Source organism: Pelophylax lessonae, assembly GCF_965119305.1.
Source record: "Pelophylax lessonae genome assembly, chromosome: 9".
In the NCBI taxonomy this organism is placed as follows: domain Eukaryota; kingdom Metazoa; phylum Chordata; class Amphibia; order Anura; family Ranidae; genus Pelophylax; species Pelophylax lessonae.
The window spans coordinates 211,980,053-211,992,514 of record NC_138776.1 but is presented as its reverse complement, the minus strand read 5'-3'; positions in this window follow the sequence as shown (position 1 = coordinate 211,992,514).

The window sequence follows — 12,462 nt, the reverse complement described above, 5'->3', positions numbered from 1 at the left end:
ATGAAGTTAAGTGGATCTATAGACTTCAGGCCACTAAATACCCCGGTTTAAATACCGCTATATCCTACAAGCCCTTTTTGGAATAGATTGGTCACATTGAGCTTTGATATAGATCTCCTTCTTGATCCTCCAGTTCTCTCTCCCCTTCCAGTCTTTCCGTTTCCCCTTTTCTTCCTTTTATTTTATTTTTTCCTCCTTTTCTTTCCTTTTTTTCTAATGATTTCTCACTAGTTTCTAATCAATTCTCAGTCGCTACTCCCATGCGACTATTGCATTGAATTTTGTTCTATATAATTACATGTGCATTGATTGCGCCCTGATACAGCTATGCCGTCTCAGGGATATGCCCTTAGTGACGCAAATTGACAAGTGATTGTTCTATTAATTTGTTTTAATTGTTCTTTCTGTATGTAAAACTGCCGACTGCATCTTCAATGGAATGTGTTTTTCTGGTTGCCAATACCTATCGAGTTGCCCTTTGGCCCTTGGCCAGTGCTCGGGCGCCAAGCCGGGGGCTAGGGGGGTGTTCTAGCGGAGTTATCCGCTCCTCCCCCTGAGGTTCCCGCATCCGCCCTTTCGAGGGACGGATGTTTTGGCCGGATGTTGACGCTCCCCGCACATGCGCGGTGTGCGTTCTTCCGACCACTAGTTGGCGCCCGCACCGGAAGTGACCTATAGAGGCCGGTTATGGCCGTGTCACTTCCGGTGGGACCGGACTACAAAAGGACCGATTGCGGCGCAGTTTGATCAGGTCACCACTACCTGACGCTGCGCTGCGCGGGACGGATGCAAATCTAATTCAGGCTTATGGTAAGGCTCATCTTGTTGGCTAGGAATACTGTTTTGTACTCGCTATTTCTTCCTTCTTTGTGCAGTTCTACCTGGGGCTCTTTTCTCCCTTGATTATTTAGGTTTTACTTGGTCTCCACACTAAAGGTCTGATCACTTGGTAATCCTCTCCAAACCATCACACTTTGCACTTGGGCTATCTTTTTTCACTCCCTCTCTATTAGTCCACCGGTATATGTACATACTGTTCACATGTTGCTATTCCTCACTATCGGCACCCATGTTCCATCTCTCTTTTTTTCCCCCCCCTTTTTTCAGTCTCTGTTCCATGGCGCCCCCTAAATCAATAGGGGACTACCCATACACTACCTTACTACTCACCTTTTTTTCCCTTTTTCTTTGGCTCATCACTGCTTTTCCGTGATTCCTTTTGCATGCACGTGTTGCGGCACAAGGTCTTCTATTGGTTTTTTACACTTACACTTATTCTGTTTCTCACACTTATTCTGGTATTTTTGGTTCTTTTTCTTTTTTATAGTCTCCCTTTGTGGACCCTCTAACTTTCCCGTTTCTGATGTGGAACATATATATACATATATATATGTTTTTTATCTTTTGCCTAATTGCTTGAAGGCTTAATATGCTTGATCCAATACATATTCTAATGAGTCTCCAACCTAATCCCCCTCCTTTCCCCTTTCAGAGGTTGGAACCTATTATTCTACCCTTTCGCATTTGACAAATTAGCCGTTTACTGTGTCCCAGTCCGGTCCAGCATTGGTTGGCCTCTTAAGGTACTCACCACCCCACGTCCATCCGGGACTTTTGGGGGGAGGTCTGGCACCATGTTATGCACACGCCCAGCCATGCAGTTTACAGTTGCTGTGTCTATGTTTATTACGCTTTGGTAAGTTTTAAATGCTTATCTGTATTTATATGCCTTAAATGCTAATATATTGATTTGGTTTTTTGTGCGTTTATATGCACATATGAACACTAGTAACATTCTTATTTATTAGTATTTAGAGCCACTGCGAGAGGTCACAAGTCACTTAGTCCCTGATGAAGCCAATGAAATGGCGAAACATGTAGGACATCGGTGACCCCCTGCATCTTCTCGGCTTCTAATGAACGTAGTATTCATCTGTATATCTACTGTAATGTCTGTCTTATATATTTGACCACCAATGTTCGGGTACAATTATTGTACCTTTTTTAATGTAATATGTTAAATATTAAAGTTGATTTTTTATTCATCTTCAATTGCCCTGTCTGTGTCATTACCATACACCTTTAAAGTCCCACATTTTGGTGGTTTCATGGCTGGTCTTCCAGTCCACTGAATACCGCTTATGTTCTTCATATTTTGTTATGTTCCTACTCTGTGTATTTTAGTATTAATGCTTTTAAAGTATATGGCATTTATAATGTAAAATCATAATCCAAAATTATTTATCACAGTTACTGGAAAGCATTTTGCATTCACCTTTGATCCTCCTTTGATTAAGTTACTCATACATCATTTAAGTCTTTCATTCAATAATCAATCATTCAGTAGACTTAAAGTGTATTTAAACCCAACAACAAACCTTGATAGTATTTACCATACCTGTTCTTAGATGTGGTGGTTGTGTTCGTTTTCTTTTTTCACACTTTTTTCCCTTTTAAATTAACCTATTTATCCAGTTTCTGACCTAGGGCGACAAACATACTAAGCAGCATTGCTACTCTAGGACAGCCTGTTTCAACCCGGGTGCCTTGATGTTTTTTCAGGGGTGTCTTGGCAAAATGCCTAAGGCCCCTTTCACATGAGAAACCTCTGGGTGAATCTAAGATGGAAAAGGACCTGGGGGGTACTGGAGGACAACAGGCTTGGCAGTGGCATGCAAGGCCAAGCCACTGGAAGCAAAACCAACAGAATACTGGGATGTATAAAAAAGGGGATTCACTCCAGAAATAAAGAAATTATTCTCCCACTCTACAAGACTCTGGTCCGGCCACATCTGGAGTATGCTGTCCAGTTCTGGGCACCGGTCCTCAGGAAGGATGTGTTGGAACTGGAGAGAGTCCAGAGAAGGGAAACAAAAATAACTAGGGGAATGGAGGGCATCAGCTATGAGGAAAGACTACAAGCACTGAACTTATTCTCTCAGGAGAAGAGACGATTGAGGGGGGATATGATATCAATGTACAAATACTGTACTGGCGACCCTAGCATAAGGAACAAACTTTTCAGAGAAAGGGAATACAATAAGACACGTGGCCACTCACTAAAACTAGAGGAAAAATGGTTTAACCTTAAACTACGTAAGGGGTTCTTCACTGTCAGAATAGTAAGGATGTGGAATTCTCTTCCACAGGCAGTGGTGTCAGCGGGGAGCGTTGATAGTTTCAAAAGACTATTAGATGGGCACCTTAAAGACCACAACATACAGGGGTATACAATGTACAGTTAGCAGCAAACACACACACACATCATAGGTTGGACTGGATGGACTGATGTCTTTTTTCAACCTCACAAACTATGTAACTATGTAGCTATGTAACTATGAGCGGTGCACTCAGCGGACTCATTTTTCTCAGCGGGGATCGATCCTCTGATCCTCGCTGATCAGGCGGATGACAGCTCCGTCTCCACTTACTTTGCAGAGACAAAGCTGTCAGAGCCCTGCTCTCCTCTATGGGTGATCGGATGAAAACGGACCGCCTGTCTGTTTTCATCCGATCCTATCTGATCCGATCCTCCAGACGGATAGAAAATAGGGTTTCCATCCGCCTGGATTTCATGGACAGGATCAGATCGGATAGCAGTGGGTGTCAGCGGACATCAGTCTCCGCTGACATCACCTGCCCCATGGAGGTGCATGGAGCATCCGATCAGGTCCGCCTAAAAACTGACAGGCAGACCGGATCGGAAAGCCCGGGTGAAAAGGGCCTTAGGCCCCTTTCACACATGTGGACCATTTATTTTATCAGTTCAGTCACGTCAAAATGGATTCATCAGTTTTTCATCAGTGGTCATCAGTTTTTTATCAGTGGTCATCAGTTTATCATTAGTGGTCATTAGTCTTTCATCAGTGATCATCAGTCTTTCCATCAGTGGTCATCAGTTTTTCCATTAGTGATCATCGGTCTTTCCATCAGTGGTCATCAGTTTTTCATCAGTCTTTCCATCAGTGGTCATCAGTTTTTCATCAGTTTTTCCATTAGTGGTCATCAGTTTTTTTACATCCACTACCAATGCAAAAACTGATGAAAAACTGACCATTTGTCAGTTTACATCAATTTTTCATCAGACCTGTTTTTTTTAACAGAAGAAAAATAGAGCTTTGAGCAGTTAAAAAAAAAAAAAACGGATGTGGATGTAAACTGATGTAAATGTATGATCATCCATTTACATCAGTTTTTCCATAGATATGCATTGATGTCCATTTTTCATCGTCAACAGATGGATGAAAAATGGACAAACAGACAGTATGATAGGGGGAGACCAGTGGATGTGGTGTACCTGGTTTTCGCTTGATACAGTTCCCCACAAGCTCTTAATTTATAAAATAGGGTCTGCAGGCATTGACCGCAAGGTCTGCGCTTGGATACGGAACTGGCTAAAAGGGCGTGTCCAAAGGGTGGTAATAAATAGCGCATACTCAGACTGGTCTGAGGTGGTAAGTGGGGTCCCCCAAGGCTCAGTCCTGGGACCAACCTTGTTCAATTTATTCATAAACAGCATTGAGGACGGGATCAGTAGCTCTATATCAGTTTTTGCAGATGACACAAAATTGGGCAGGGCAATAACTTCACAGCATGAAGCAGTTATCCTACAGAATGACCTGGACAAAATAACGGAGTGGGCAACGACATGGCAAATGAGGTTTAATGTGGAGAAGTGTAAGGTTTTGCACTTGGGGACTAAAAACATAAAAGCACAATACACTTTAGGGGGGAAACCTTTGGGGGAATCAAAAATGGAGAAAGATCTGGGAGTCCTGGTAGAGGATAGACTAAGCAATAGCATGCAATGTCAAGCGGCAGCTGCCAAAGCCGGCAGAATATTAGCATGCATAAAGAAAGGGATTTATTCCAGAGATAAAACTATAATCCTACCACTTTATAAAACTCTGGTTCGACCACATCTGGAGTATTCTGTCCAGTTCTGGTCACCGGTCCTCAGGAGGGATGTGTTGGAGCTGGAGAGAGTCCAGAGAAGGGCAACTAAACTAATTAGGGGATTGGAGGACCTTAATTATGAAGAGTGTCTGCAATTGCTTGATTTATTCTCCCTGCAGAAGAAACGTCTGAGAGGGGACATGATAGCAATTTATAAATATCTCAATGGTGATCTCAGCATAGAAAAAAAGCTATTCAGTTGGAAGGATTGCATGAGGACTACAGGGCATACAATGCGATTAGAGGAGAAGCTTTTTAACCTCAGGCAACAAGGGGGGTTCTTTACTGTTAGGGCTACAAGATTGTGGAATTCTCTACCACAAGAGGTGGTTTCTGCGGGAAGTATGGTGGCTTTCAAAAGACTCTTAGACGTACATCTCAAGAATCAGAACATTCAGGGGTATGCAAGATGATTACGGTCACACACACCTACACAGGTTGAACTCGATGGACTATTGTCTTTATTCAACCTCACCTACTATGTAACTATGTAACTATGTGTGAAAGGGGGGTTAAAGATTTCACAAAAAATGTATACAAGCCAGCATAGTCATAGGTTTTCATTGTGCACCATTACAACCTTCTAGCTGCCGGCGTCCTAACAACCAATGGCGTCATCAGTTGATAAGGAGGATGTCAGTCGCCTGCATATCATCCTTGTTTGACCCTCCCTTGCCCCTGTCAATCAGCGGTGGGATCACATTAGTTGAGTGAAGGAGAAACATAGGAATACTAGTCAGCACCAGTTTGCAAATGGGTATTTTTTTTGGAAGAATAAAATCACCTCTAACGTTGGGTGTCCTCCTTCGACTTGTGGATGTTGCTGCATTATGTAAAACTATTAAAATAGTTTTTACATTTTAGGATGAGATTCCTCAAGACTGTCTATAATTTTAAAGGGTGCCTCGAGATTATCCATCATTTTTAACGGTTGCCTTGACTGAAAAAGGGTTGGGAAACACTGCTCTAGGACATGGAGTGTGTTAGGACTACATAACACATCCCTGTGTTTTCCATAAAAGTGGAGGTATTTTGTAGTCCATAGCAGGGATTAATTCTTTTTTTTTTTTTTTTTTTTATATTTCTTTATTAAATTTTTCAAATAGTACAGTAAAAAGGGACAAAACATTTCGACACTCCAATCACTGGAGAAATATCTATACAAATTAACTTTTCACATTTTACCCTTAATCCCTTTTTATCCCACATCCCCCTCTTTTCCCTCTACTACCCCTTGCTTTTCTAACAATTCTTCTCCTATTATTTTTTTGTATTCCTCTGTCTCTTTGAAACTCTGCCACTCTTCCCAAATTTCTACCTCGATCCCTTGATCCTCCTCACCCCAACTTCTTAAAAGTTCTAATTTTCTTGTTTTTTCCACTCTAAATACCCACTCTTTCTTTGATGGTGGTTCTTCTTTTTGCCATTTTAAGGGGATTAGACTTTTCGCTGAGTTTTAGGCTCCGTTCACATCTAGGCGTTTTGGGGCGTTTTTGGGGAGTTTTTCTGCTCTAGGATCAGCTCTCAAAACGCCCAACAAGACAAATCCTATTAATTTCAATGGCCCCTGTTCACATCTGAGCGTTTTGACGCTGTTTACAAAACGCCCAACGCTCAAAAAAGTACATGAGCTTCTTTTTGGGCAGATTACAGGCGTTTTCCATTGGTATCTATTCAATCAAAAAACGCCTGCACAAAAAAACGCCTGTAAATCGCGGTAAAATCGCAGTAAAAAACGCGCGAAAACGCTACGCTCAGGTGTGAATGAGATGGGGTAGGAGTGTTTTCCTATATTGTTTCACTGACATATGTGTACCGTGAAATAAGCATTTCCAAGGGTCTTCTGGTATATGTTTTTTTGTAATTTTTTTTATCAAGGATAGAACTTCTTTCCAGAATATTTTAATTTTTGGACATTCCCACCAAATGTGGGATATTGTCCCGGTCATCTGGCATCCTCTCCAACACTCTCTAGAGCCCTCCGTCTGGAATCTAGCCATTTTATCAGGGGTATTATACCACCTAGTAAGTAGTTTATAGTTAATTTCTTCAGTATTAATGTCTATTGCTGATCTATGTACAAGCTGTAGACTTCTATCCCAACAAATATCTTCATTACAAGGTCCAAGGTCTCTTTCCCATTTTTCTTTTAATGAGGGGCCTGCCTCCTTTGTTCTTTTTAACAAGACTCTATATACATTTGAGATATTGTTTGCCATCCTATCTGAAGCACACAATTGCTCGAAGGGTCTCAAATCGTTCATATCTCTTAGTGGTTGAGGTAGTTTTGGCAACGAAATGTCTCAATTGTAAATATCTCCACTCATCTAACTTCCATTCCTTTTTTTTTTGTTTTAATTCTACGAATGTTTTAATTCTCCCTTGGTCTATTATGTCTCCTGATCTAGCATCCCTATCCCCTATCCATTTGCCCAATTCCCTTCCTTCCCCAGGTGCAAAAAATTTGGTGTTTTGAAGGGGGATTAGCGGTGAGTTGTGTTTCCAATTTTCTTTTATATGTATCGTGTCCCAGATTTTAAGAGCGTGTCATGTAGTGGTGTCAGTGTTGCTGTTTAATTCCCTAAACTTCGGTGGTATCCAAATAATCTTTGCTAAGTGTGAGTTACTAAGCGTGTTTTCTATTATTACCCAATCTTTTTCACTTTTTGGTCTACTCCATTCTATCACCCGTGTAAGTATTGCAGCTAAATAATATTTTTTGAAGTCCAGTAGTGCCAGACCCCCATGTCCCTTTTCTTTACTTAATATTGTGTATCTAATTCTTGTTTTTTTTTTGTGTTTCCATATAAACCGTGTAATCAGGGTTTTAAGTGTTCTGAAAAATACTTGAGGAATTGGGGTAGGGATCATTTGAAATTTATATAGTATTTTAGGAAGAATTGTCATCTTTATCGTATTTATTCTCCCTATCCATGAGGGAATTCTTGGGGAGATTCTATTTAATTCTGATCTCGTGTCATTTAGAAGTTGAAGGAAATTTGCTTTATATAGTTTCTCAGGGGTTGCTGTTAATTTAATCTCTAAATATTTTATTTCATCTTTTTTCCATTTAAACTGAAATTCATTTTTTAACCTCTCTTCTTCTTGTTTGTTCACGTTAATACTCAAGTATTTCTGATTTTTTTTTATTCATTTTTAAATTCGAAAGCTTACCGTAATATTTCATAGTTTTTATTATGTTTGGCAGGGTGATCGTAGGATTAGTTATATATAAAATAATATCATCCGCAAAGGCAGATACCTTATACTCCTCTTCTCCTACCCTAATTCCTCTAATATCAACGCTTCCCCTTATTGTTGCTAGTAATGGTTCCAATGAAAGGACGAACAACATTGGAGATAGGGGGCATCCCTGTCTTGTTCCATTCAACATCTCGAAGGGTTCTGACATTGCTCCATTGATCTTTACTTTTGCGGTTGGGTGGGTATACAATGTTTTCATCCAGGACATCATCTTAGGACCAATACCTAACTCCTCAGCAGGGATTAATTCTAACTGATAATAGTTCAGAGGCAGAAAGCACAAAAAGTTATCAGTTTACCAGATTTATTGCTGGATAAGAAGCTAATTTTTTTGAGCCTGTCAAACAGATTTAATAAAAATATATTCAAATGCATATTTAACTGACCATAATAAAGCAAATAACACAAATATTTTGTTAGAGTTTAATTTGAAGTGAACCAAGGTTTTTGCCAATGCAAGGTAAAGCACCAGGTTCTCTCAAATATAATGAAAGAAAAGGGGACAGCTTTGAACACACCAAAGACAGAAACTCTGCTGCATGTGACCACACTGCACTGAACATTGGGTATGGCCAAAAGGGGCCTGTTCACTGTGTGAACTGCACACATATGACATAGTATTTTTACCAACAAAATATGCCTTATTACTGTAATAGAAGTGAGAATATTACAGACATAAGCCTCAGGACAAAGGATCATTTAACAATAAAAAAAAAAAAAAAAAAATCAGGGCACAGAATATAGAGATAACACCATTTCTAAGCCTAACTTACAGAAAAAATTATTAAAGCAGTTGGAGACTACTTAACAACTAGCAGGTATTCACTATTGTTGGTTTCAGTGGGAGGAAGAATTACTCATTATTGGTGTCAACACTAGAATGCTTTATCATCATCCGTGTGGAGAAGAGTGCCCTAGAATAGATGTTAATGGGAAAAATAACACAGTATAATAGATGCTAAGGAGATGCTCTTGTCCTGTCAGTTTGACTTTGCCAGGCAATACTGGCCCTGAAACTATGTATGTGCTAATGGGCAGGTGAACCTTTTGCCATGACAGGCTCCATTTGACCTATGCCAAATGTTGCCACTCTGCAGACTGTGGCCCTTGATTCGGAAAAAACATAACATGATCTGCATAGAATGTTTATCTTTAACTAGGAGCCTTTTTATTGTGGGGGCCGTAAGTGGTTGTGCAAAAAAGTAAATCAGCGCAATTAAATATAAAGTGGTGTAGTGTTAAGACCCAATAATTTGGGACACATAAAGAAAATACAGCAGCTATATAAAACCTCCTTCACTAACGGGAGAAATGAACTATAAACAGATATGTATACAGCGCTATATAAAATCAAATAAAGTGACAATGTGCATCATATAAAATCAATAAACTCGCTTAAAGTGCAATATATATTCCTCTTAGGTGCAATATATAATGTCCATAAGGTGCATTCAAAGTAAAGTGCATAAGAGTCCACTAAAATATAAATATAACCGTGGATTAAAATTCAATAAAGTGCTTGATAGATGTTTATTATAAAAGTGCAAGTGACACCACCACCGTTTAGCCACCAGATGACCTCTCACCTTACTGAAGCATTAAACCAGCATAGAATCCTCAATATGACCACTTCCTGAATCGATCTCTCACCATCCCATGGACATGATATGTGAATAAAGATAATGAGGCATCTAAGTGTAGACTGCTATTATCCTTTAATTGATTCACATTTAAAGTAGAATTGCACTCACATGAATCGGCACAATGGGCTTGTGCGGACCATACATCCCAAAACAGTAGCTGTTGGGAGACGTGCTGGTGGGTCGCTGCTCGTCCGTCCAGGTCTCCTCCCCCTATACGCGTGGCGTCTTACGCTTTCGCGACACGACTTCCTCAGTAGGGGTGCTTTCATGTTTGGAACCCTATGTATGGGTAATAAACTTCACATTTGACTTTATTACGCTATTTGGAGCTTTCTTTCCTCTCCTTCCCTACCATACTGGGTTGTTGCACCCCGGAGTCCAGAGGAGCTTTACCAGTCCACAGGACCGCCTAAAGGGGAACCCTTTGGCCCAGGAGGCCGCCAAAGCTTGAATGGTCTTAATGTCATACGACATATGAGACCCACTGCATCTGGTAAGTGATCCAATTCTTTCATTCACTTGGGAGAAGGAATCGACACCATAGCCAATCAAGTCACAGCATTTGCACCTTCCAATTGTGAAGAATCACTCTCACGAAGGACATTATTTTGAGCACAAAGTCACTACTCAATACTGGACTGTTCTATTATTGAATTGTAATACAATAATGTATACTGCAGATTGCAATTATTTATTGTTTGATATTTATATTTGAATTTTATGTCACAGCCACTCATGCACAAAGGGATATAATTTGAGCACAAATTCACCCTTTCACTTTTTATTGTTTTTTACTGTGGATTTCATATTTTATCAAGTCATTTATGCATTTGGTTTAATCAATATTGGGAATCTCCATATACAGTATATATAATTTATCCAACTTTTAGCTAGCAAGCACTGTATTTGGCCTTTTTTCCAAAAAGACCATTATTTTACACTACATCTTTTATTGTACAGCAGCTGCTTTTACCTCTATTTATTAGATTCCTCTATTTATTTATTTATATATCCACCTGGAACCCCATCTTTGGCGCGTGGTATATACTTCGTATATTTTTTTCACACTAGGTGTGTATCACAAAGATAATTCATCCTAGCAAGTGATCTACATAAAAAACCTAAACCTAAATTCATCTAAGTGGCAAGGTGAACCAGGAGCCTGGCTGCATAAGATGAGTCCTCATCTACTGTTAATAGTTCAAGTTGGAGTATCCCACTCTTCCCTTCTCCCATCCCTAATTTAAATACAAACCCAATTCCAAAAAAGTTAGGACACTGTACAAATTGTGATTAAAAACAGAATGCAGTGATGTGGAAGTTTCAAATTTCAATATTTTATTTTATATTTTATTCAGAATACAACATAGATGACATATCAAATGTTTAAAGGAAAAATAAGTTGATTTTAAATTTCATGGCATCAACACATCTCAAAAAAGTTGAGAAAAGGCCATGTGTGGCATCCCCTCTTCTTTTTATAACAGTCTGCAAATGTCTGTGGACTGAGGAGACAAGTTGCTAAAGTTTAGGAATAGGAATGTGGTCCCATTCTTGTCTAATACAGGTTTCTAGTTGCTCAACTGTCTTAGGTCTTCTTTGTCGCATCTTCTTCTTTATGATGCGCCAAATGTTTTCTATGGGTGAAAGATCTGGACTGCAGGCTGGCCATTACAGTACCTGGATCCTTCTTCTACGCAGCCATGATGTTGTAATTGATGCAGTATGTGGTCTGGCACTGTCTTGTTGGAAAATGCAAGGTCTTCCCTGAAAGAGACGATGTTTGTATGGGACCATATGTTATTCTAGAACTTGGATATACCTTTCAGAATTGATGGTGCCTTTCCAGATGTGTAAGCTGCCCATGCCACATGCATTTATGCAACCCCATACCACCAGAGATGCAGGCTTCTGAACTGAGCGCTGAGAACAACTTGGGCTGTGCTTGTCCTCTTTAGTCCGGATGACATGGCGTCCCAGTTTTCCAAAAAAAAACTTCACATTTTGATTCATCTGACCACAGAACAGTTTTCCACTTTGCCACAGTCCATTTTAAATAAGCCTTGGCCCAGAGAAAACTCCTGCGATTCTGGGTCATGTTTACATATGGCTTACATATGGCCTATAGAGTTTTAGCCGGCGAATGGCACGGTGGATTGTGTTCACCGACCATGTTTGCTGGAAGTATTCCTGAGCCCATGTTGTGATTTCCATTACAGTAGCATTCCTGTATGTGATGCAGTGCCATCTAAGGGCCCGAAGATCACATAGTTACATAGTTTGTGAGGTTGAAAAAAAACATCAGTCCATCCAGTTCAACCTATGATGTGTGTGTGCGTTTGCTGTTAACCGTACATTGTATACCCCTGTATGTTGTGGTCTTTAAGGTGCCCATCTAATATTTTTTTGAAACTATCGATGCTCCCTGCTGATACCACTGCTTGTGGAAGAGAATTTCACATCCTTACTGCTCTGACAGTGAAGAACCCCTTATGTATTTTAAGGTTAAACTGTTTTTCCTCTAGTTTAAGTGAGTGGCCACGTGTCTTATTGTATTCCCTTTCTCTAAAAAAGTTTGTTCCTTATGCTAGGGTCGCCA